The sequence below is a fragment of the Xenopus tropicalis genome, chromosome 1 (genome assembly GCF_000004195.4).
Source record: "Xenopus tropicalis strain Nigerian chromosome 1, UCB_Xtro_10.0, whole genome shotgun sequence".
Lineage (NCBI taxonomy): Eukaryota > Metazoa > Chordata > Amphibia > Anura > Pipidae > Xenopus > Xenopus tropicalis.
This window is the reverse complement of record NC_030677.2, coordinates 50,357,804-50,384,061: the sequence shown is the minus strand read 5'-3', so window position 1 is coordinate 50,384,061 and position 26,258 is coordinate 50,357,804. Positions and strand designations below refer to the sequence as shown.

At 39.3% G+C, this 26,258-nt stretch overlaps 1 protein-coding gene and 1 long non-coding RNA gene across 5 annotated transcripts in view; one reads left to right on the top strand and one right to left on the bottom strand.

Annotated features, from left to right (window-relative positions):
• palld (palladin, cytoskeletal associated protein) overlaps nucleotides 1-26,258 on the top strand; it is a 189,606-nt gene that overhangs the window by 35,311 nt on the left and 128,037 nt on the right. Inside the window, exon 1 of one of the 3 annotated variants that reach the window (XM_031895456.1) lies at nucleotides 14,963-15,267. The exons of the other annotated variants lie outside the window; for them this stretch is intronic. The gene's annotated coding sequence lies outside the window, so the exon portion shown is untranslated. Of the gene's footprint in view, nucleotides 1-14,962; nucleotides 15,268-26,258 lie in introns of those variants that run through there. 3 annotated transcript variants of the gene reach the window in all.
• LOC116408470 lies at nucleotides 714-17,097 on the bottom strand. 2 transcript variants are annotated; one of them, XR_004220958.1, is made up of 3 exons: nucleotides 17,000-17,097; nucleotides 4,430-4,496; nucleotides 714-2,578 (listed from the first exon to the last, which is right to left on the bottom strand). It is a non-coding gene; the product is annotated as an uncharacterized LOC116408470 (long non-coding RNA). The 2 variants fall into 2 exon arrangements; XR_004220957.1 differs by lacking the exon at nucleotides 17,000-17,097 and adding an exon at nucleotides 6,859-7,125.

Here is a 26,258-nt window from a genome sequence, read left to right as displayed (position 1 = left end):
TTAAGCTGCTGTATAAAGTTTTCTGTGTGGCTCTTTCCCATGCAATATACATAACATGAGTAAGGTAGGAATACACATATTTGGGCTTGGTGTTACTTCCATGGCTCCCCTTGTGTATTGCACCTTCAAACATAACTGACTTGTACTTAATGAATCAAATACGGTGCCAGAAATGATGCAATTGGCACATATGGAGGCAATCAAAAATAATAATTTACCCAAACTGTAAAGTATAAGGATATATGGAGTCCCCTTGATGCTCTACACAGACATTTATGGGTTGTTTTGCTTAGTTTTGTTAGTTCATTTTACTCCACATTCAATTTCTTCACCAACATGCAGGCAGTGCCAAAGATACATAGCAGTTATAAATCCTTGTTGTAACACCTTTATGCTTAGCTAACTGGTTAAACATTAATTATTTTCTCTAGTAATACAGCAAAAACTCTGTAGTTTTTAAATAAGTACCTTGGTGTCACTGGCTTTATACAAGCCATATTATGCGTGACTGCAGTTGGCGGAACAGTGGACGGTTAGAATAAAAAGGCAAATATTACGTTTCTTTACACCTCCTTAAGTTCTCGGAACAAAAAAAGTGATTTATCAGCAGCTGTGTTGACAGAAAGGCACTAAAGTTGTCAGAAGTGCACTGTACTGTTTGGGTGATGATGCACTTGCCGCACCTGCTTCCCTGCTACACAGTTATATAACGTGTTCGCCATTGAAATTCTGTAAAACTTATAGACACATTTGTGTTTGCATAGGGACACGTTCTATCACAATCATCAGTGTTTGAGATTCTGTCTTCATAACATTCTGTGCCACAGTAGTCATACATTATACAGTTATGGGATCTATTATCCACAATGTTAACCCACAGAAAGGACACAGACTGTAATACTCTCCTACATCACAGTTTTTTTCCAGCCTCCACATCTATTAGAGCATTCCATTCTCGCAAATGATCTGGATGGTCAGAAACAATTCACAATTACCACAGTTACACCAACAGCCAGATGAACTGATTTGCTGTTTTTGTGAAAGAGGCTATGATTTACAGGATTATTATTATGCAAAGAAAGAGCCCTGACATACAACCAGGGGGGAACTCCTTTTTATGGCAACATTATAAAGTTTATGGAAACACAATGTTATGATATATTTTAAAAAATGTTTAATTTCAATTGTCAGTATCTCAAGTGCACTAGTAAGACTGTTGCCTTTGATATCTAATTGCTACTTTGACACTTGGATACTTTCTATAACATGTTATTTTCTGTGCACCTCTCGTTGTCACAATATTACAAATACGGCTTGCAGCTTTGGCGGTTCCACAATACAGCTTTGGTTCACTTTAATATTAAGATACTGATACACATGAATATCTCTTTTTATGTGGAGGGTGAAGTGATCAGAATGTGGTGTTGGCTTATGTCCTGGGAATTTGGGGTACAAGGACCACACCACAACAATTCCCTCATGTCTTTAAGTCACCACTCTATTCCACATCCGCAGTCTGTAGTCTATTATCTACTTTCCTCTTTTGCTTTTGAAGCCACTACCCTTTTTCATATTTGTGTCTATCTCTACTCATACAGACTCAAAAGGTTTATTCAGATTTATTGACCATGGAATACACAACAGTTGACTTGCTCCATAGTCACAATATGTGGTTATTAAGTTCTCAGTGATTGGTATGTATACTGTAAATATTACCTCACCGTGGGGTGCGGGTGAGGTGGTTTTGGGTGGTATTGCTATGCACAGCTTTACGTCACATTCTTGTGTCTCCCACCAAACAATGGATATAAGGGTCACTATGAATTATTGTTGTAACCTTGAGAAAGGCTGGTGTAACAGTTGAAACATCAGTTTTTCTATTTTATTATTATTATAAGGGCTCACTGATTAAGGAGATTATTTTGCTATCCCCTGTCTTCCTACCACTTTCTATCCTATGGTACTTTTACTCTGAGCACCATGCTGCCATATTATTTCAGTGCCCCAGAAATCCCCTGCACCTACTGCAGTTTGGGGCATTCACAGTACAGAAATCAACAATAGAAGTTCTGTACTCCAGAGGAAAGGTTCCCTGGGCTATTACATTTTTTTTAAATGGAAGCACTGGCAAGCAACAGTCAGCCTTAATGTAATATTTTTATTCTAATAAAGACACAAAGATATAATTTTGCATGAGATTAAATACAGCTCAAGACTTAGCACACATCATTTTTTGTAATTTTTACTATACATCTTTACACAGGCTGAAGTTGTGTGCTGGCATTTATTTCTGTATGGATTAAGGGAATGTATGACAAAATTAAAATAAAAGTTGATGGTGAGCAATAAAAGGGAAATAAGTAATTTTCCCCATTGTAGCTAAACCTTTTGTCATCCAAACCTTTAGCACTTAGAGCATACCAAAATATATTTTCACTAGGGCACTTTAATCTTGTATCCACTTCAATAGGCAAGAAGCCTCATGCTGAATCTGGATGGCTGCAAATCCTTCCATTGGCAGAAAGAATTCTGTTGTCCATAATGAATCCGGCTATGGCTACAGCTGATTTACATTGTGCTGCAGAACAAAACATATATCAGAAGTGGCATAAACTGAAACTGCCTCTCTTGACAATTTATAACATTGACTTGCAACATGTAAATAACACTTAAAAAATGTTGCTGTTTTACAATCCACCTTGATTGCAATACACAAATCTTGGTTATATTTGTTCTTTTTTTATGGATATAGTAAAAATTGTTTAGCTATGGCACAAGTCTCTGAGTGAGCATTTACATCCATATGAGTGATAGAAACACACAGGACCTGACATGGTTTGGCCCAACACAAAGTACTTATCACATTGCAGATATATAATAAATAACACAACTGCACAGACGTGTGTCTGCACATGCACCTGCATGCCTGAAGGAAAGAGGGCGTGCGGGTGCACGCAGTAATGTTTTGGCGCCCAATTCAAAGTTAAATAGTGCTGAAATGTTTGTTTTATTGAGTATCCAGACCTTACCTAAAGCCTTGTTTTTGATTGTCTCATTGGTTTTTGACTCCCTGCCTGTTTTTTGATGCTGAATCTTCGCTGCCTGTCCCGGAACTTTTGCCTGACTCTGAAATTGCCTCTGCATGATCCCTTTTGTACCGTTTTTCTGTATCAACCATGTATCTGTGCATAGAATCCCTGTCTGACCTGCAGCAGAAAGCCTGATGCCCCAAAAAGGTGTTGGTGAAGACCAGGGTTGCCAGGGCTCTTCTATTTTACCTAAAAGGTTGCTACTAGCAGTCTATGGGCTTTCTCATACTCCAGGCTCGTAATAGCTCTAAACTCTGTGGTTTTAAATAGAGAGGCTACTACCTTATGTTTATGCAAAGTAATTTCTATAGTACATACTACTGTATATATTTACAGTTTACCATAACAGAGAGTACACTAACACCAGGCAGTCAATTACATGACCCTTCATCAGCGTGTGTATGCTCCTCCAAAACAGTGTATTTTGATGAGAACATGCCCCAAAAGATGAAGCAATTATTGCTGGCTCCAAGTCTTATGCAAACAGCAATTTCTAGGGAAGGTTCTCCAAGGGCACAGTACACATATATGGATTTGTAGCATGGAAGCAGGGCCGCCGCTCCCTATAAGCAGAGTACTCAGTCTGCATAGGGCACCAACTCTCAGGGGGGCACCATCCCAGCTGCTCCAAAAAAAAATAATTTTTGTATATTATAACATACCCCCCAACGATGTCCTGTCGGTTTTTATAGCGCATCCCGCTATCCCGGATAGTTCTATCAATCTATGGGGGCTATTGGGGGCACTTACTATGGGGGCAATTGGGGGCACTGTGTGTGGGGCCCCTATAGTAGGTGTTTTTTTTATTATTTTATTTTTACTTCCGTAATATTTGGGGGAGGGGGCACAAAAGTAAATTTCTGCTTAGGGCAACCATTTGGCCAGCAGCGGCCCTGCATGGAAGCAGCATTAGTCCCTCCCAATGGCAAGGCCAAAAAACTCACTTTAGAAAAGGAATCTGCATATCTTAATATGAACTTAGGTTTTTTTTTTGTAACTTCTTTTTTATTAAACATAATCAATAATGACAGTTTACATAGTTTCATTCAGTAAGAAAAGCATGTAATATTACTGTCTTTGATTTATATATGGATAACAAGAGATATATATATAGGGATAGGTTGGAGGTGTAAGTATGGTTCGCCTTTATTGATAGTTAGGTATTAGTTGGGTAAGAGAGGAGAAGAGGAGGATTAGTAACTGAGGAAATAAATTGGGGTAAAGAGAAAACACCGGGTAATATGAACTTAGGTTTAAAAAATGTTTCTTTAATGTTAGCAAGTTACATTAACACATGTTTAGGTTGAATTGAGGTAATGAAGAACAAATTAACAAGTTACCTGTGCATTTGCATTGTTTGGTACACTGCTCAAATTATCCTTCTTCCACAATGAGATTTATCTTGAGCTGAAAGATACACAGATATTCTTGTTTATGCAGCTGACTCTGATCAATAGCCCGGGCTGTAAAACAGCACCATTTCTAGGCAGCAGGTGTTTATTTTTGCATTGTGGCTCTGGAATTCTTGCTTTCTTCAACAAAACATTTACTCCTATTCCTTTAAAATACTTCAAAGTAGGCAGCCCAAGACAGACCAAATGCCTCACATATGCTGGCAGTCAAACATCTTTGAAAACCATTTTTTAGGACTGGGGTAGAATTTTCACCAATGAACCATAATTTAGTAGTATGCATATTCCTAAATGGGGAATACGTACAGTACATAACAACTGAAATTTTTTGTGACTTTTATTCATAAACAATTTAGATTTGAAACAAGTTGATAGAAACAACCTACATTTGGATGTGGCTTACACTATAAAATGGCATCTAGAAATGGGGAAGAACTGGTCAAAAGACAAATACATATGACACTGATTGCTCCAGATAACATGAAGGAGCTTAAACAGTGCAAACAGAAAAAAATGTGTCCAATGGTGCAGAGAAGACTTCTGGAACCAGGGCTAAAGGGCCATGTACCAACAGTTAAGTAGGAAGGAGGTAATATGCTTTGAGTATTTAACTTGCTCAAAATTTGGGGACCTGTAGAGAGTGACAGCAATCTGAAATCAAAGAAACTACAACAGTATATTAGACTAAACATAGTTCCAAGCTCTATCAGATCTATCTGAAGGAAAAGGAAGATAAAGGAAAGCTTAGTGATGACCAAGTTCACATGTGGGTAGTTCTACAACACTAGTTAATTGAACTTTCAACAAATATGTTGAACTTGATTTGCTGTGATCACTACAAATGGTGGCCATTTCCATGAGTTCTGACCTATTTTATGAGTAGCGCTTTCTTTTACCAATTTTACCTGTATCAATTATCAGTTATGTACTTTAATAAATACATACTTCTGTATGTACCCTATACTGTATGTTCAGTGCATACACCATTCTATTGTACAGCACTGGAGAATATGTTGGCGCTTTTTAAATGCTTGTTAATAAGAATAGTAATAATGTTAGTCATTTGTTAATTGGTTGGAATTTATTTTGCCATTCTGTGAGGTTTTACTTGAGGCACTGAATTAAAACATATACAAAAAAACTACAAGTGTTCAACTTTAATTTGAGAAGAGTATATTGCAGCTTTCTGTTGATGTAATTTGTCGTAGTTGGCCCCTCATCTTTCTGTCACAGACACTGTTTTAGGGCAGAGAGGTCATTTGCACTGGGTGCTGCCTAAACCATTTGTAGCTTCTAGAGTCCTAATTAATGTCATACTTGTTTCATTTGACCCATATGCTTATGCTAGTCTAGCCCACATAGAACCAAAATATCCATAGTGCTAAACATAGGTGTACTTTTAATTTGAACAGGGTACTCTTTTGTGGATGAAAAAAACATCACTAGGGATTATACTAGTGCCATGGTCACACTGTCTGCCAGCAAAGCTCTTTTTCTTATTGGCCTCAATGTATTTAGCATAGGCATTTCCTTCTTCTTGATAAAATATTACTAGATGATCTTCAGGCAATTAAAAGATAAAATAGAGAACCCAGCAAACACCCTATTACGTATTGGTGAGTGATGTAAAATAGTCCATTCATATGTATTTATAAAGCGCCAACTTATTGTGCAGCACTGTACATTAAACGGGTATATACACTGAACATATGGTATGGGATCTATTACCTGGAAAACCGTTATCCAGAAAGCTCTGAATTACAGAAAGGCCATCTTCCATAGAACCCATTTTAAGCAAATCATTCTAATTTAAAACAGTACCTTGTACTATAGAAACTAAACTGCATGAATCCATATTGGTGGAAAAACAATTCTATTGGGCTTATTTAATGTTTAATTTATTTTTAGCAGACTTAAGGTATGGAGATCCAAATTATGAAAAGATAAATTATCTGTCCCTAAACATTCTGTATATATACCTGTAGAAATTGCATCCAAATGACCTATACATGAGGTAGAGAAAGCCTGAAAGATCTAAGTCAGATTTTTCCAGGAACTTTATATAAGGCCTTTTGCTTTCTAACACATAGAATTTAAATCCCATTGGTTTTGAAGAACACATTATGGCTTCTACGTACAGTAAGTCATAAAGGGGGGTTGGACAGAGACAACAAGAATGTTTTATATGTATTTTTCTCCTTTGTTATTATTAATATTTCACCTGATTGTTTATTCCTTTTGTCCCAACTGGTTTCAGCTCAACAGGGAAACCAGATACCACCTTGTAACAGATAATGCTATGGCCTGAATGCCAAGAGCATAACACTTTAGACAATCACTAACAATGAGTAATATACCTGACATCCAATGTTCATGCCTCAAGCAGACACACATTATTTTCAAATACATGAAAATCAGTAATGCTCTTGTTATAGTGCATTCCATTAGAAGAATGGTGATATATGTTCCACAATTGAATTTGTCGTAAGGAAACCAGAACTTTACATATTTGTATTTTCGTGGGCAGGAACATATCTTGAGCTCTCCTTTGAAGTTTATTCTCATTTTGGTACACTCTGAAGAACAAAGACAATTTCTGTTCAGTGACGTTTGTCATTGTTTTCAAAACAGAAACTTTCATGTACATAAAATTACATCACTTTTTTTTTTTTTTTACTTATTTCAACAAAAATCAGGTCAGCAAAAAGCAGGCCATGAACATGTGGCTATACAGCAGGATTAACTACACTTAGAGCAAGACTTGGAAATCTGAAAAACAAAAACTAGAACTGGCCAGTAATAAGTAATCATTCAGTAGGAAAAAGTAAAACAAATGATAAGGCTCTGTACCATTTCAAATAATAGTTCTCAAGTCCAGCAGGTTTTGTTAAAATACAAATAAGTCCAGTTTCACATGAATACATGACAGTCTAAGGGGCAGATTTATCAAAATATAAGATTAGAGCTCACCACAGAAAAATTCATCTACTTTCTTTCCATTCCTATGGAATTTTTAGGAGTGTATTTATTAGTGGGTGAAAGAGTTCACCATTTGATAAATACGCTACTAAAAAAAAGAGTGAATAGAAAGTGGGATAATTTTTCTGTGGTAAGTCTAATCTTACTTTTTGGATCAGTCCAATATTGCACACCTGTATGACCAGTTTTAAACTCATTTTTATCTGATTTATTAACAATTCTAGTATTTAATTAGGCATTTCTATAGGAACTATGTTTTACTTGAAACTTGCTTTCCAGGTTTAAAACTCCCAAATGATTGCCCTTTGTTACATATATACCATAATGTTAGTGCATTGAGTTTTTACAAGCCTGTTTAAAAGCAAAAAAAAAATCCTGGTAGAAGCTGGCCTCTTTGTTTACCATACTGTTAGACATGTCTATAAAAACTACAGGGCTCAGATACCAAGTAAGTGCAAAGTGCACACATCAGCATTATTTTCCATATTCCAGTATAATTGCAGGTGCCTGCAAAGTAGCTTACGCTGCAACTTGTGCACCATTTACATTCACAATGGGAAATCACATGGTTGCTATGTTCACATATTTAATTGTAAATACAGGTGACAATTACTAAAGACATTAAGGTGCAGGTATAGGTACAACACCATTAAAATGAAACATCCTAACTCAGGTATAAATTCCAAGGTACCTGCACCATTCCTGATCTCCTACACAGGGAGGGATGTGGTCAACACAATTGCACCACAGCCCTAAGCACCACACTAACCAGTACTGTTTGTTCTGTAGGAGGGCATTTACTTAACCCTCTGCCTCCAACAATGCTTAGTCACCAAATGAACATTATATTAATCTGTGAGCAGTTTGTTTGTGCTACTTGGGTTATTTTATAACAATGTGCCACTCTCAGTCTCATGTGTACATTTTTAAAATATATACATTCCAGCAGAAATGTAACAATAGGGAAAGTGACCATGCGAATGCCAGAGGACCCAGGAACATAGAAGTCTGACTGCTTGCAATTTGAATGGGACATAAACCCTCTTCTGGTGCTCCTCTGAGCACTTTTGCAATTCACATACATTTTATATTTTTATTGTTTTCTCAGCTCTCTTTCTAAGCTGCTGTGTCAGCAACCCTAGGGTTAACAGGTTCCCCCTGCACAGTCAGTCACTTTGCTTTAGATCTCTTTCGAATGGCTATGACTATGACCACTATGACCACATGGGGCTGATACTTGTCTTGGCTATGACCACGTGGGCTGATTCTTGGCTTAAAGGAGAATGCAAGTCAAAAAAAGCATACTGCCCAATAGTCCTCCTATTGTTTAGTAAAAACACCACGCTTTTGGCTCACCTAATCAAATTTACATAGTCACACTTACTTCACATTTTCTATCTGTTTTCTTGAACAGGCAGCCATCCTTAAAAAGGTATTCTCCCTTCCTTTCCCTCCTTGCTTCATACTGCACATGTGTTTCATTCCTTCCCACCCCCCCACCCCCCTGGCAGATCCGCTTCTGATTGGCTGGTGGGCATGTGTAGCTCAGAACAAGAGACAGGATCAAGTTACACACATGTCCATTGCTACTGAAGCCTGCCGCCGGCAGCCTGCAGGAAGGGGAGAGAGATTTCAGTGATGTCACTGTAGTCTTCTAACTGCTGTAGGCTGCTAGCACCATATCTCAGAGAAACAAGCAGGGATCTGGGAATTTAGATATGCACTAAGTACTTAAAAAAATGCCTTTAGACTTACTTTTAATTTATATTACCTTTCCTTGTCCTTTAAATGCAGTCCAAGAAGCCTACACAAGCAGCCTTTGCTCCAAACAGCCTTTTCATGTGCCTGTACTTGGCCCAGGAGCAGGCACACAGAGCGGATTCACGTGTTTCATGTGCCTGCACTCGGGCTGCACAGTGGCTCCAGGTGCAGGCACATCCAAATGCTGAAAGTGGATTTCAGTGCTGCAACGCACAAGTATGCTTTTCAGCAAATAATTCCCTTGTGGCTGTAGCCTTAAGCCTTTGTAACATGGCATAAGCAGCTTTTGGGGTTCTTTGCTTGGCAAAATCCTACCTACTATAGAAGTTATATTTAGTGATGAGCAAATCTGTCCAAATTTTGCTTTGCTGAAAAATCCACAAAACAGCAAAAAACTGTGACTGTAACAATTTTTTTACCAAGCAAATTCACATTTTTTTTTGTGGCAAAACCTGATGAAAAACTTCACTCATCACTAGTCATATTGTTTATTTAACACTTATGAAATACAATATAAATTAACATGAAAAGTATAGTCTGCAAAACCCTTTGTAAATCTGTAGGCACTAAAGAAAGGATAATAAATATGATGGAGTTAGACAGTTACCTTATTGAAATATAGTACTTTGAGATTTAAGTACTTAAAAGTTGATCTGAAGAAGTTAAAGGAAGAGTGCATGTAAATAAGTTGCCTTTAGCTATAGTAACAGCTGCCAGTAAGTAAATCCCATACACTACAGAATTCATTACTGTGCAGAATGTATGCGGTTTTACTTCTTACAGTTCAAGCCAAATATTAATTTAAGAAATATTTTTTGACTTTGGATCTGGCGTAACCGATCTTTGCCCCTTTTACAGGAAATTAGAATACAGAACAGGCAAAAAGTGAAATCCCCTACCAGACAGCGCTGTATCATATTTCATTTACTTGCATTCCTCTCTTGCCCTAGTGAGACCTGCGCAGGTTTGGTGTCAGTCTTTTCTTTGCTTCTAACAAAATGATTTTTTTCCTGACGTGCATTGTGAATTGCCTTCTAAAAACACAGCCGTGCTGAGTGTTTCTTTTCTTCATTCATAAATCACCAGAAGTGTTTTACCTCTTTTGCTGTATAGGTGATATTACAGCAGACAAACCTACTTTAGCACTCACGAGCCCCAGATGCAGCACTATTATTTTAGACTTGCTAACACCTAATACCTAGCTGACACTTGAGCTGAAGTAAACAGCTTGAATGACAGTTTAAAGTAAAATCACATGGGATAATAAGCGAGCAGCACTTACATTTATTCTTTAATGACAATACCATTTTTATTTTAAATCCTCAATGCTTGGTAGGACAAAAATACAGTTCCAGAGGTATTAAACACTTCTGAGATGGCTTCTTTCCAATTGGCACAACTCATTTATATAAGTTTATATGTTACATAATATAACTGATTCAGTAAAGATAGTGCACACAGATATGTGTACAGGTAAGGGATCTGTTATCCAGCATGCTTCAGACCTGATGTTTTCCAGATAAGGGGTCTTTCTGTAATTTGGATAGCCTATAAAAATAATTTAGTTGGGATCAAGTACAAGGTACTGTTTTAATACTACAGAGAAAAAGGAGATCATGTTTTAAAATTTGAATTTTTTCGCAATGCCATGTCCTGGCAAATGAATTAGAAAAATCCACCTTATACTGGACACAAAACTGTTGAACAATGTTCAAATAAACTGGCTCCTGTCAGTGTACGAATTCCAATCTGGCATATTGATAAATACATTTCCCCATAACTATAGGGCCTTTGGCCTAAATTATTTAAGGGCCTGTTTGATTCAGGTAACTACCAAATGATCAGTTCAGGGTCTGGATTTGCCAATCTGCCTTTTCTTCTTTTGTTTCTTTGTGTCTCCTTCTCCCCTCTGCAGTACTTATCTGTATAACCTTTAATTACATTTATTGAACACTATTTCTGTCATCCCTGAAGATGAGGGTAACAATTTAGTTTACAATTACATACATACTTAGAGAGTGTGTTGTTATCTATTTACGCAGTAGTTATTCAAGGCATGTGTAGTATGAAAGCAATACTGCAATTGTCAGAAAAAACTGCTATAGAATAAAAAGGGTGATTCCCACAGTCTTATGTCAGCGGTATCAGAGGAAAGGTATTCGCAATCATCATTATGTATAAAAAGTAGAACAATGCAGCAGGGAAAGCCAGTAGGAGTCAGTTTCAGAATGTTATGACAGTTATGAGGATTTAAAGAAACAATTTCTAACTGGCAACCTGGGATAATACTTTTTTTAATTCTTTGTTTCACAGCCAAATATTGTGCACATTAGTAATGTCTTCAGTTATTCCATTATACTACAATACAATAGTACTTAGATATTGAACAGGTCAGAAATGAAGGCGTACAGTAGGTAAAAAGGGAAAAATCAAGGGAAGGTGAAATGACTACATCTAGGGACGATTACATTAGCCCAAGTCACTGAGAACCAAAAGCTATAAAACACATGGTGTAGGGCAGTGCTGTCCAACTTCTACGGTGCCGAGGGCCGGAATTTCTCTAGCATACATGGTGGAGGGCCGCTAATGGAAGCCAGTTTTGGCCACTCCCCTTTTTGAAACCACACCCACTTCAAACCACACCTATTTTATCACAATGGCGGTAGCACAGCAAAATCCCAAATGCTTGGTCCTTACTGTGTGGATATCAACCATCATTCATATGTGAAAGAATTATGTCATACTAAGATACCCTTAAATTCCATATGCCTCCTCCTCCCCTGTGGATAGCAGAGCAACCCCCAGTACATAATTACACACCTTAGGGACCATTTAATGGTTATTTCCAACTTCTAACAAACTACCACAAACCCCTGCCAGGTTCACCTCCCACAAGCAGCATAGGGCAAGCAGAGTATGGCACACACAGGCAGCACTCTGCCTGTCCTATGCTGTCTGTGTGTGCCATACTCTGCCTGTCCTACCCTGCCTGTGCGTGCCATACTCTGCCTTCCCTATGCTGCCTCTGTGTGCCATACTCTGCCTTCCCTACCCTGCCTGTGTGTGCCATACTCTGCCTGCCCTACCCTTCCTGTGTGTGCCATACCCTCCCTGACCTATGCTGCCTGTGTGTGCCATACTCTGCCTACAGTACCTATGTCTGAGGTGTGAAGAAGTAAACAATGGGAGTGATTACAGTCTGAGCCTGAGGTGTGAACACTGCAGGGGGTGAACAATGCAGGTATTAAAAGGTGTGAAAAACACAGGGGATTACATTTTTAAACAATACAGAGGGATTACAGCCTGAATCTGAGGTGAGAACCATGCAGGGGGCCAGTTAATCTCAGTACTGATACCATTTAATGCTTACTTAAAGGTAAGCCATCAAAGCAGCCAGACAGGTGGGGGGCCACACAGAGGGGGGTTGCGGGCCGCCAGTTGGACAGCACTGGTATAGGGTATCAAACAAAAATTTTAAGATAAATTATGACCTGGTGAGACACTGAGTTGTAGTAATGCACTAGAATCCTCAAGAAAAGCTGAAAGAAAGTGAGTTTCCTATATATAATTAACCCTTGAGAAAAATTGTGTCAGTGATAGGGTGGAAGAAATCCAATTCAAAGCTTTAACCCAATGGACCCAGTGCTGATTCTGGGGCTGCTGCAGAGGCAGGATCCCCAATGTTTCCCACCACTCTGCTCAGTGCAGGGCCAGATTTAAAAGTTGTGTACACCTGGCTGTTCACACTCCCACCCAGCCTGTACTTACCCTTAGCTGCTCACACCACCCTCCAACCACCACAATATGTCCCCAATCCACCCCGCCACCATTGTCAACACCCACTCCTATGCAACCTTCTTCGCTTGGGACTGGGGAGGCAGGAGAGTTGCATTATTTTGCCGCTAAAGGCCTGGGCCTTTGTGGTCTCCCACAAATCCGGGCCTGACTCCGCACTTACAACTTCAGCATTGGAGCAGGTCAAGGAGGGGCACTTTTGCACTCTGTGCACTAGCAGAGCCACATTGCCATTTTAAAAAATTGAAATTTGGCTGTTAAAGTTACCAGAGACTGCTTTCTGCCAACCCTGGTAACTGGGTGCTCATTGCCACCTAAGACAATTGTGTTAAATTAGTTGTAGAATATTTGGAGAGGCCCTGTTTGGGCAAACATAAAAGAGCATGTTGAGCCTGTGTAAGGCAGTGATTCTCAACCAGTGGCTTGTGAGCAACATGTTTCTCACCAACCCTTTGGATGTTGGTCTCAGTGCCCCCAAACCAAGTAGTTATTTTTAAATTTATAACTTGGTGGCAAGCCTCCTGTAAGCTGATAGTGTGCATATAGGCTACCTAATAGCAAATCTTAGCCCTTATTTGGCACCTCCATGAACTTCTATGAAACTTGTGTTGCTCTCCCAGTCTTTTTACATTTGACTGTGGCTCACGAGTAAGAAAGGTTGGGGACCCCTGCTGTAAGGTTACAGGCTCTCTAAATATTGTTTTCTATTGGGCAGATTCACATTATTTATATAAAGGAGGGCTGACCTGCCTGGGACCCTTAAGAATTGTTTTATCTACAGTCCTCGGCATCCTGGCTGCCTTAAAAGACAATTAAATGCCACAAGTAGGGTTACGCTAATATAACTGCCACAATTTTTCCATACTGTATCAGTTGCCATAGCCATTTCCCAGATCCTTTTCTCCTTGCCACTACAGACTCTGCAAGGTAAACATAAGACCAGACGGCTACTGCTCTTAATGTTTGAACCCGCTTACCCCCCAGAGTTAGAGAAGGTGGGCCTGTGGTAATGTAGAAGGAATGATGCCCTTATGTGATGGGGCAAATAACATTGGGATTATAAGCTCTAATGGGCAGGGTCCTCTTTACCCCTTGTATTAGTGTTTTTTTGTTATCTACATATTAAATATATACACCCATTTACTGTAAAGCACTGTGGAATATGTTGGTGCTTTATAAATACATACATACACAATAAATAATAATAAAGGGTGTCCAAATTTCATTGCAACATATGTTGTTAAGTTTGACCTCCCAGCATCCCTCTTCCCATCTGCAGAATGATGGGAGGTTCAGTTCTTTCCTGGCTTTAGTGCCAGCAAGTTTCCCAGCGCTTCATATGAATTAATGGCAAACAGGAGGTTATATAGCACAGCTTTGTGGACAACTAGTGTTTCACACTACCCAACCTGAGCTTGTTGTACATACTAAAAATCAGCCTTCTGAAGCCTTCAGGCTGGGCATTTGTGCAATTAATCTGTCCCGATATCCATACTCTTATATACTTGGAATGATGTTTCCCTATGGAATTCACACTTCATCCACACACAGAAACATAAATAGAAGAAACGTGATCCAGGAACTATGTTATTGCCTGTGGTACCCCAGTAAGACAACAAGGAATGCTTTTATGGACTGGTTATTATCTTTGCCATGACATGGGGACACATAGCTTTCTGTATTTAGAATGTGGGAGAAGCCGTGCATGTGTACCCCCTGTGTATCCCATGTGAGAGAGCGCCCTGTGTCTCCCTTCTCTGTGGGAGTGCACATCCCGAGACAATGAGAGAGATTCTAACTTTGCACAAGTGATAAAAGGGAGGGGAGGACGAGAAGGAGGATCACAGCAGTCACTTTTGTTATTTTTGGATGCTAACATTCCTCCCCAAAATACACACCCTGCCTGCCCTATCAGCCCATGCCCACACACACACACACACGTCGCTATACGAGCAACAGTTACACTGGGCTTTTGCCAGGAAGATTTAGCGCAGGACTTGCCCCTCCTATAGCCGGGAGCCTTTTGTTCTGCACATTCAGGGTCCGAGAGAGAGAGAGAGAGAGAAGGGCTTCCCCTGCCTGTGACTGACTGGAATGTTGGCGCCCTAAGCACCTATCACTCGCCTCTTATATTACTGGCCAGAGCAGGAGGCCGCCTGTACCGGGGCCAAGCTGAGCGCAACGCAGCGCTGCCTCCCCTAGGATCATGCTCAGTGCTGCTTCGGACTCCGGTAAGTGACACAAGTGCAGGAGTTGCAGGGGGCTCTTGTTATCCATCCGCGGCCGGGTTATGTTAGTGCGCGGTGCTGAATGCAAGGTGTTTGGCGCTGGGAGGGGACAGGTGCTTTCCTTACCTGTATACGCAGCTCCTAGCCCTAGCTCTTGCTGTACGCAAATAGGCTGCGCTGGCACTTTGTGCACTGCTAGATATTAAACCTATGTCATTAGGGTGATATTGGTCCATTTTGAGACCCGAGTTCATGCCACTATAAAGAGTGAAGGGAGCGGATCATTATTACCCTAATTATATTGGGTTGTTGACTTGTAGGGGATGCTGGGAGATGTAGTCCACCATCAAACGGGTATGGAATTAGGGAGCCTTCAGCATGGTACAACCATAGATTGTGCACGTTGCCAAACACATCAGCTGCTCCAGGGTCTGGGAGTTTCAGTGTAAGGTGTGTATATGCACCTACAGAAACTGTGACCTGAGGTAATCTCTGGCTTAGCTCCCTTCTGTGCCCTCACAAAGTAGCACTGACTGTAATTCATTAACACACAGGGGAGTTTCCATTCTGTGCCCAGGGACACCAGGAACTGTGTTTATCCAGCATTACCTGCACTCACTGGAGGCGGTGACAGGGGTGCACAGGTTGGAGCAATGGTGCAATAATGCAGGCTGTAAGCCAGGTGAACGTGATAAAAGAAACACTGTCATTTTTGCCTTTATTGTGTTTCCCTTTGTTGTGATCATTGTCTCAGAGAGCCTGCACTAATTATAGAAAGCGTGAATGTCCAGGTGCTCTTGTTTTTGTTGGTTTTTATGTATTTTTTAATCCTGTTTCAGCAAAATGAAAGTACAAATATTCCTGTTTTTTTAGTGGGCAGCAAGGGAAGGTTTGTGAGTGAGGCAGATTAATCCCTTGCTACAGTGATGCCAGCAGCAGGCATCATATATCAGGCCGGTGCCAAACAGGTGTATAAGTGTGTGTTCAGTTGGGGCCTGATTGTCTTACTCATTTCCAGTGGAATTCACACACATATTCACTTCTGTGCTGCATCTGTTACTTGACATACAGTATGTATTGCTCAGATACAGTCTGCCATATTGGATTCTTATTGATAAGAAAGGCAGATCTCATATTTTCCCCTTAGGTTTCTCTCTTGCTGGTGTGTTTAAAGGTGCAGTGATGATTTTGTATATGATGAATCCCCAGCTCTTAAATGTAAACAAATGTGTGCTAAATATGGATAATGGGAACACACTTTAATCGCATTGCTGTTGGCAGGCTGAGATACCAGTGTTTGTTTTGTGCTCTGGCTTATTATTGTGATAGGCCTCTGGGCACATATATTAAATCCTGACCATTACATTTTTTAATCTTATTAGAATAAATTGACTTTTTCTAAGTCATTCTGTTTCCAAAGCCCAAGCATGAATCTTATTTCAAAGCATCTTATAGGGCAAGGCCAAACGGGGATTTTGGATACTTTTGCCATACATTTGGGTATTCTGGGCATTGGACATCCCCTTAAATTACCTAAGATGAATTTATCATTTGTTCGCTGTCAAAGCTGTTTACCCAAAGGTACTGTACATGCAGAGAGACGATTCATACATTCATATAAATGCTACTTTTAAATGGGTATTGTGCCCCTTTTAAAAGGCAACCTGGTGGTCCAGTATAGAATGGCACAATAAATCAGAAAGGCATAACATGTAAATGCTGTTTATTTACTTACATAGTGTTCTTGCCCTGTTTCAGCTGTCACTCATAGCACATAAATGTATATACAGGAGAGCGGTGACCCCTTGGTGTGGTCTGTGCTGAAGCATTGCTGGTGGAATGCAGGACTAAGTGACTGACCTTTCCCCTTTGTGTACTTCACAAAACATTTACTATCTGCCCTACTGTTTCAGTAGTTTAACCATTACTGAGCATTTTATAGACTTGCAAGCAAGAACTAAGCTGAGAATTGAAGTATTCTCTGTAGTTCTCCTTTTTATTTGCTCAGGCTCCTTATGCTTTGCTGAGCGTCTGCTACATCACAGGGTCATTGCCTCTAATTATAGCGTGTTAATGGGCAGGATGAGAGTATCAGTGCAGAAGGAGCATGCGGTTTCTGCAGATTTTCTTCTTTTCCGATGTGGCACGTCACCAGCACTTGTCCATCTCAAAAGCAGCTGGGACTCCTGCAACAACAATGTTGCCAAACTCCACAGCCTTAAATTAACTGGAAGAGGTATCCAATTCCAAAGGAGCAACAGGAGAAGTAATGGAATGGCCCTTACGCCCTTACAACAAGCAATAGGCAATGGTCTTTGGGTGTATATGGGCACATTTACAAAGGGCAGGATCAATATATGTTTTCCCTTTCTTTATGCAGAGACCATAGGTTTCCTTTGCCTGCAGTTGGCATGAAATTGGTTGTGAAACGTCCAGGGAGAGGTGCTAAGAGAGGCATCACTAGCTATTATTTATTATTATAATATTATTATTCTATATGTAGCTATAGTCTTATCATGACCTCACACAGAAGGTCAGGTCAGCATTTTTTGGCTTGCCGAATATATGCGCCATACGCTTTGTGTGGCATTAGCTTTACAATCTAAGCTTCCTATCACATTCCTATAACATTGTGATTGATTTAATTAAAAGCCAATTAACCTGCCTGTATGTTTTTGGAGTGTGGGAGACATCCAGCATAACTAGAGAAATCCACACAGATATTAGGAGAACATGCACAGATAGTGGCTGCTTCCAAATTAAAAGATCCGATTCTGCAAACTACATACCCAGTGTGATTGTTTTGCTGATATGCCTACAAATAGGACATTACACAGCAACTGTTGGAGTGTTGAGTTGCTTCTGTTCAGGGGAGCAGTTTGTCCCAGTTGGTACTGTAAACCTTCTTGATTTAATCACTGCGGGAAAATCTCTGCTATAAATTTCCTCCCTTGTTCAGGGATGCTAAGTCTGGGCTCCCGGCTGTTTTACAACAACAAACCTAATCTGATGAAGGCAGTCATAGTTCTAAAGCAGCTGGAGGCCTGAGGCTGGCCACCCCAGCTTTTTTTTCTTTTGCTCAGGGCCCTCCTTAACTTAAAACAAGATTAAAAATATAGTAAAATAGCAGTATATGAGAAATTCAGCCATAGATCCAAGAATGCCAAGGAGAGCAAATATGTTTTCACCCAGAATCTCACCCTAACTGACCATCAAGCTGAGCTTTCACATGTATGTATAATTTTATTTATAAAGTGACACAAGGGTACGCAGCCCTGTACAATCTTACAATGTACAAAATTACACACAGGGAGGACAAGTGTTATACAGTATCTAGTAGAATTAAATCTAAAAACAACGGGACTTTTCTGAGTTTTTCAAGAGATACTGTATATCATGACCTGGATGAATGAGAATCTTCATAGAGACAAGTGTTATAATAAATACAATAAATAAATATAAATACACATGTGCCATGTGGTATGAGACACAGTAGGAAGGAGGTCACTGCCCCGTAGAGCTTACAATCTAAGTGGTTGGCTAACATACAGGCACAATTGGAAGGTAAGAGTGCACTAGGTATGGGCATTTGCCCTTAAGGGCAGGACTAGGCAAAATAATGTTTTAGTGCTCCAGAAGGTAGCATCTGAGTTTCATCTTAAAGAGAGTGGGTGAGTGTTCCCTACGGAGGGATTCAGGGATAGAGTTCCAGAGGTAAGCAGGATAGAAAGGTTTAAGACGAGAAAGCACAGTGGTTGTAGATGGTGTAAAAAGATTGAGGCTCTGAGAGGAGCGGAGAAGACTACCAGGAACGTGCAGAGAGACCAGTGAAGAAATGTAGTGAGGAGCAGAGGAGTGAAGGATTTTGATTGCTTAAATTGGTACTGTGTGGGGCTGTTAGGCCTTTCATTGGGGCAGCTGGACACAATGCTGCAATATGCAAGTTGTATGAATTGACCAAGCATGGCATTATTGGTTCATTAACATGTAAACAAGGCCAAATAGTAAAAACTGAATTCAATATTTAATATTTTTTTTGTTGTTATTTATAAATATTTGTATAGATTATTTTCCGTGTTGGACAGGGAGTCTTGATGTTGCAGCTAAATAACAGCAAGAATGTTACAGGATAGAAAGCCTTGGTTTTGTTTAGGATGTTTGGATTCCTAGCTCCTTACAAATATGCAGATGTGTAAACGATGGCAGCAGTTTTCTGCTAGCATCCATAGAAAAAGTGGAAAATCTATTTTCAATTTCACATTAGATTTGTAGGAACCTTATTGAGCTCTGTGGTCATTTTGAGCATCACCAGTAGTCAACTAAAAAAATAGGCTTCCTTGTGGTTATATAGGAATTTATGATTCAAATATGATCAGAAGGATACAATAGGCCTCTGTATATGCAATTAGAAGCACAATTGCCAGCTGCCTTGCGGTGTGTGTGTGTATGTTTCTGCAATAAAAGTTTCTTGGCAGGAGAGTACAACGTGCGGCTTGTGGTACAGAGAACTGATTTCTTTTGCAGGACTTGCAGTATTTGCTGAATAGCAAAGAAGTACCCCAATTCTGCTTTAATGAACAATTTATCCTTGCATTTTAAAGTATTAGGATCCTGTGTGGGGTCTGCATGGGCCAGTTTTCTTAAATTTCCTGCCTTCTGTTAAAATATTTTCCCTTTTGTTTTAGTATCTGAAAATCTCTCCAGACCCTTTTGGCCATAAAATCATGACATGTGATTATTAAACGTGCGCCTTAGTCTCCACTCATCCTGAGTAGTGTCCTCATGAGGGTATCAGAGAAAAGCTATATTGTTAAGAAAATTCTTCTGCTTCTGAGCTCTTGCTTAAAGGAGATGACCAGGCAAATGGGTGTAACTAAAGGTTCAAGTGCAGTGTTTAGGAAGTTTGCTAGAGTTAGGTTTACCATAAAAAGGAAACCTTGTGTTTCCAGGCTCTGAGGGGACTTGGTAGAACTGTCACTTTTGAAAAGACATTCTTAGAGGTATTGAATGAAAAATGCCTCTGCTAATATAAGCAGTTTGCAATACAATTTTCATGTCTGGAGTGACTTTGTTTCAAATTGTTTTAAGTGCAGCAGAGCTATGCAAGCGGATAAAGAGTGCAAAGGCAACATTTGGTCATTAGCAGGTGTATAGTACAGGTATGGGATCCGTTATCCAGGAACCTGCTATCCAGAAAGCTTCAAATTACGGAAAGGCCATATCCCATAGATTCAATTCTAATGAAATAATTCTAATTTTTAATAGTGATTTCCTTTTTCTCTGTAATAATAAAAACAGTACATTGTACTTGATCCCAAAGATATTATTAATCCTTATTGGAGGCAAAACAATCCTATTAATGTTTAAATGATTTTTTAATAGACTTGAGGTATGGATATCCAAATTATTAAAAACTCCAGGTCCCATTCTGGATATGTCCTATACCTGTACTCTCTCTGTACCTCTTTTGTGCCATTTTGCACTGATACATTTTATATGGGATTTTTTGGACACCACTAACAACATTAAGCACAAAATATCCCTGCTTGGTGTCAGTTATCTCTGTCATTATTGCTTTTCATTTCAATGTTCGCAAATTTCAAGTTTACCAAATAGTTGGAAGTTTAAGTCGGAGTGAGATGTTGGGTAGTAGATTGTTAGAAGAGTGGTTTGGTGAGTACTTGGAGATCAGTTCAGTTTCCGTTACAGCGTATAAGGGAGACTTTCTGTCTGCTTAGAAGGAGCCATAAAATAATTTGGTCACATTTTTCTCTTCCAGGATGCTCGGAAAGCTTACAGACCTAGCAAAATGTACCATTTGCAAGATGTGTTTTTTTTCTTTGCTGATTCTTAATGGCTCAGTTTATATATTTCTTCTAAAACAATTTGGCAGGAGCAGCAAGATATTCTTTCCAGACTATATGCTGAGTGCTGAAAACTGATCATTAAAAGTCAGGTCAGGTTTTCAGCAAACAAAAAGTTGCCAGGGCTTTTAGTATGGAGCGAGAGTGAACATGGGGTGCAGTATGCGATTATAATTGAAGATAACCGGAGTCAAATAACTCAGGAGAACTGACAATTCAAATGGGAGTCAGGGGCATCTTTTCATTCAGCAGCTGACTAGAATACTTGATGAAAGGCCCGGTCATATGTCACTGAGACTACTTTACTTAAAGGCCTGCCATTCATTTTAGGAACAAAGACTCGAAGGTGTAGCTTAATGAAAGACAATGTTTACTCCTCTAGACATTGTTATATTTCTCTACCACTGTGGCTCTCTTCACTATATACAACGTGCCATAGTGATTAAAGGATATGTGGCAGAATTAGGCACACCACACCCCAAGTGAATGCACAAAAGCTTTGTTGCCATTCACTGACTGATCAATGACATTTTGCTAAATTGGTCTAAATTAATTGTGTTGTCAAAAATGTTGACAGTTTATAAATAAAATATTGTAATAAAATATGAACATATTGTTTAGTATGGGGGGACATGCCCTAGACAGAACATCTTTTTATTGTTTAAAAAATGTTAGGGAAGTCTGGACAGCCAACCTTGAATAAGGGCTGTGATGCATTTCACTGGTATAAGTCAACATCCTTTGAGAGGGGCTGATGTGCCTAGCAGTGGCTGTAGTCTAACCTTGTCTCAGACTGTTTTATTAGAGTCTTGTAAGAGTACCTCCCCCAGCCCACAATGGGCAGAGGATTCTAGCTATGCAACGGACTTTCATTAAGGAGGTTTTTCTACAGGCATGAAATGCTGGTGTTTAAGGTCCTTATAACATAGTACTTTGCTGTAGTTTGTTTTACGGTCTCCATGAATGACTGTGGTCATCAGTGAATTTTATTCACTAAGTCCCGCCGTTTGTGTTATCTGAGTGTGATGTATCTGCTATACTGCATTTATACTACATATAAGAGACAATCTTTCTTACTTCGAAGGTCAAGTGCGATTTTTTTTCCTCTTAAATATGTATCTTCCCTAGTGAAAATGATGTGCTAAAAACACTGACACATTAGCAAGTCTTATTGTTGGAGCAAATACTTACTTTCTGCCCTTCTTCCTTTTCACTGGTCTGTTCAGCATTATTGCAAGCGCAAGTAATGATGGATTGGGGATTTGTCTGTTTTTGAGAAATAAGTGAAACTTTCACAGACAATCACCCTTGAATCGAACACATTCCTCGCAAATGTACTGAGCTTAACAGGGGCATTCTTGTGTTTCAGTCACCTTGAAGCTGTAAGCCATTGAGCATAATGACTCGAGTTCCCTATGCTGCTGTATTCTGTCAAGACTAAACAGATCAGAATAGGTCTCAGAATTATTGTGGAGATGGACCAACTCCAACCTAACACACACAATCATAAAACATTCTAATAAAACTTTAGGTGTACCTAACTATTAAGTCAGTTAAATATATTGTAGTTTTCAGATCCATTGAGGCAACCTAGCTTCCCCACACTCACAAAACAGTCTCCAAACTTTGCAGTTTAAACAAATCGAAAGCAATGTGAAATCAGATTTCCTCAAAACATTTTAAATGTTATTATGTCAGGATATTTTTGCAATTGTCAGTGCCCAGCAAAAGCAATAAAATATTTTGTCTTTTGGGGTTAAGTTTTGATTTTTTCTGATTCAGTTTTTAAAACGTGTTTTTAGGCAGCCAGTCAAAGTTAGTGACTGCTCCCAATATCATACTGCTGAATATTATCAGGTTGATGTTCAGCAATGGACATCATGACTGACAGCCAACCCACAACCAGAATTTCTACCATTTTCCAATTAGTGTTTTACAGTAAGCATATAAAACTTGGGTATCTGGCTGTGCCACAATAAGGAAACATTACCTAGTAGTTTTATAGGACTTCTAAATATTGTCCAGGATTAAGAAAAGTATAGGGCAGTCACTCTGCTTACGGCACACACAAGCAAATGTACTTACACAAAGCTTTGCAAAATACACAAAGCATTGCAAATTCCCTGTGTGTAGTCATCAATAGGAAAAATATATTTTTACTATCGGTCTTCCAGATAGCAAACAGAGTAAAGTGGCCATACACAAGCCGATTTAAGCTGCCGATATAAGTCTTTTAGATCGGTTTGGCAGCTTATCTGCCCGTGTATGGGCACCAACAAAAGGCCTCCCCTGCCCAATGCCTTTACATTACCTTTCTGATCCCCCATGTTTCTTTATGAGGGGTTTGCCATATTTGTGCAGCAGGAGTCCATTAGAAGCTATAACTGACAGTTTGAGAAGGGACAGTCAGGTTGAAAAACAGCTTGTTTAGGAACTTCAGGTTTAGGAACTTCAAGCAACAATTACTTACGAAAGCAGCCCTATCATGATCAGAATGACCTATAGGTAAAATTCATATTTTGAAGAGTAGATTACTGTCAGTATTAGTGTAAGTGAAAGAATAAAATACACAGCATTGTGAAATCCTGGAAAAAAATGAAATGATGACAACATTCCTTTACTAAGTGCAAACATTTGTGTTAGAATCAGTGCCAAATGAATGTAGGTCACTTGGCTTTCTGCATGAACTCCAAAACAACTGCCTAAAAAAACTAACCAAATGAGGGGGCCTTAAAATACCCATAATCACACATGTTATGTGAAGCTTCAGCAACTTTAAAGTGGCATCTGCTTGGTGGCAAGTAACAAGCTGTTTTTTCCCACAGTGTTGCTGGGGAAAGATGTAGTACCTTACAGACCATACAGACTTTGATTCCACACATTAAGTTCTACAACTATACCAGTGGATAAACCATCTAGGACGGTGGACCATTAGAAAAACTAAATACTAATACCCACAGAATAAGCTTATAATAAACCTACAATAGGTGGCACCAGGGCAGATATATCACAAAGTGTTTCAGAAGGGGGTAAAATCAGATGCTGTACAATTCTTCAAAAAGATATGGGCATATAATTTGAGGCTATATATATAATTAGTGTAGTATTTGTAAATGCTCTTACACAGTGAGCCATTGCTAGATACCCAAGAACCAGACACAGGCCCACACTTATATAGCATAGAAAATCATATAAGCATTTTGTTGTACATTAATTGTGCAACATTTATTGCTGATGCACCTTATCCGAATGTTTGTGGTGCATCAGCAGATGATGATATGGAGAGGAGCCAAAGCTGTTCTGTAAGATATTTTGAGTGGTTGGCCCGTATATGGTGTTAATGCAGCATGTAGACTTCCAACTGATTCACCTCACTCAATCTTTGTGCATTTGCCTTTCGGTAAGAGTGAACTACACTCTTTACCCAATCAGAGTAAAGCTCATTCTTGAAGGTAGTTAATCTATGAGGCCCATTGTATAAAGACTAGCAAATAAAGCACCATGGGATAGTTTCAATGGATTTAAAAAGTGTTTGCTCTTAGTATGGAATTAGGCAAGGTGGAGATAGTCACAATCTCCCCCTTCCTCGCCCCAATGAACCATCCCCACCCCCTTTCCATGTGACCCATTTTGTCCTTCTCCCAATTTTTCCTTTCTCCCCCTTCCAATGTACTTACCCTTTTCCATTGAACAATGCTGCACACCACAAGAGCATGCTGCTTTATCCAAACAGACAAAGTCAGAAAAAATGCACAGCCTATAGGGGAAACAAACACCCTGTAAATAATAGGTGTAAGGCAGAGTTGTCTACTGTCATCTGCCAGAAATAATTTAGTGGTCACTTGCCACAGATGAGTACAGATGAACTCCTCCTATTTTTTTGATTTGCACCTCACACAGAGACACACAGGTCAACTAGGGGTATAATGAACCCCCTTGTGATGTACATCCCAAATGAGTCATACCAATAGGCCAAGGGATGAGACACACCTTAAGGGAAGGAAAAGATTATTTTCTGCCTTTTAAACATGTGAGTTGGGTGTTTTGTGACATCTCTTAATTGAGCGTAACTAGAGGTGCTTCCCACCCTGCTTGATTACTTGGATATTACTAATCCTGAAAGCCTTTACAGACGTTACATTGGAAGACAGGATACATAATTAGAGAGACACTCCCTGATATAAGAAGGCTATATTGCCAGACAAAATAGTCATTTTTGGCGCAACTCCAAAAGGAACACATTGAAAACTGCTTCTTCAAATCCCAACTTCTAAACGCCAGAGGAGTAGCAGCATAATGATGATTTTTGTTGCTGAGATTACAGAGGAAAAGCAGGTAATTGCATACAGGGCACTGAGCCAAAAGGGAGACAATGAAGCTGCTCTGGTGTGACCGCATGCTCAGCTCATGCTCTGTTTTGTAAATGTCACAGTTTCAACCACAATTAGAGCCCTTTATAAGACTGGAGAACAGTGCTTTAATTAAAGATCCAAATTTTGGATTCGGTCAAATACTGTATGCTTCACTAAAGATTTGGCCAAATGTTATACCAATTCTGAACCCTAATATGCATATTCAGAGAGGAATTATCATCTTGCACCATCTTTCAAGTCACATGAATTTAAGTGGTTTAACCAAACCTTAAATTTAAATTTACAATTTATTCTCTTACCTGTCTAGATCCAAAATAAACAAAAGTGGGTGTTTTTGTGGGCAAAAATTGTAATGTAGGAACCATTATAAACCTTTAATATAGGATATGTTTTCACTGGGCAGTGTGCAGTGAAATGGCATTAGACTTTCTGATCTTTCATACAAGTAGCAGTAATCAATCCTCTGGGAAATGTGGCAGACAATGCAAAGCACAGTGAGAAGCTCAGGGTTCATTATTATCATGCTAACAATGTGTTTTTCAATTATGGTGGTCTTGTTTCTTTTTTTGAAGGTAAACTTTCGAAACTTTTCTCACGCTGCTATTTAATCCTTTAAAGAGCTCTTCATGCTATAGCGGTGTCAGCAATAAAACATAGCTGCTTTTTATTCATTAATCGTGTTCTGACATGTAGTTATAAAACATATATGAGGTCTTTGTCATAAAAACATAGCCAAAATGTTTAGTGCATTTTACAC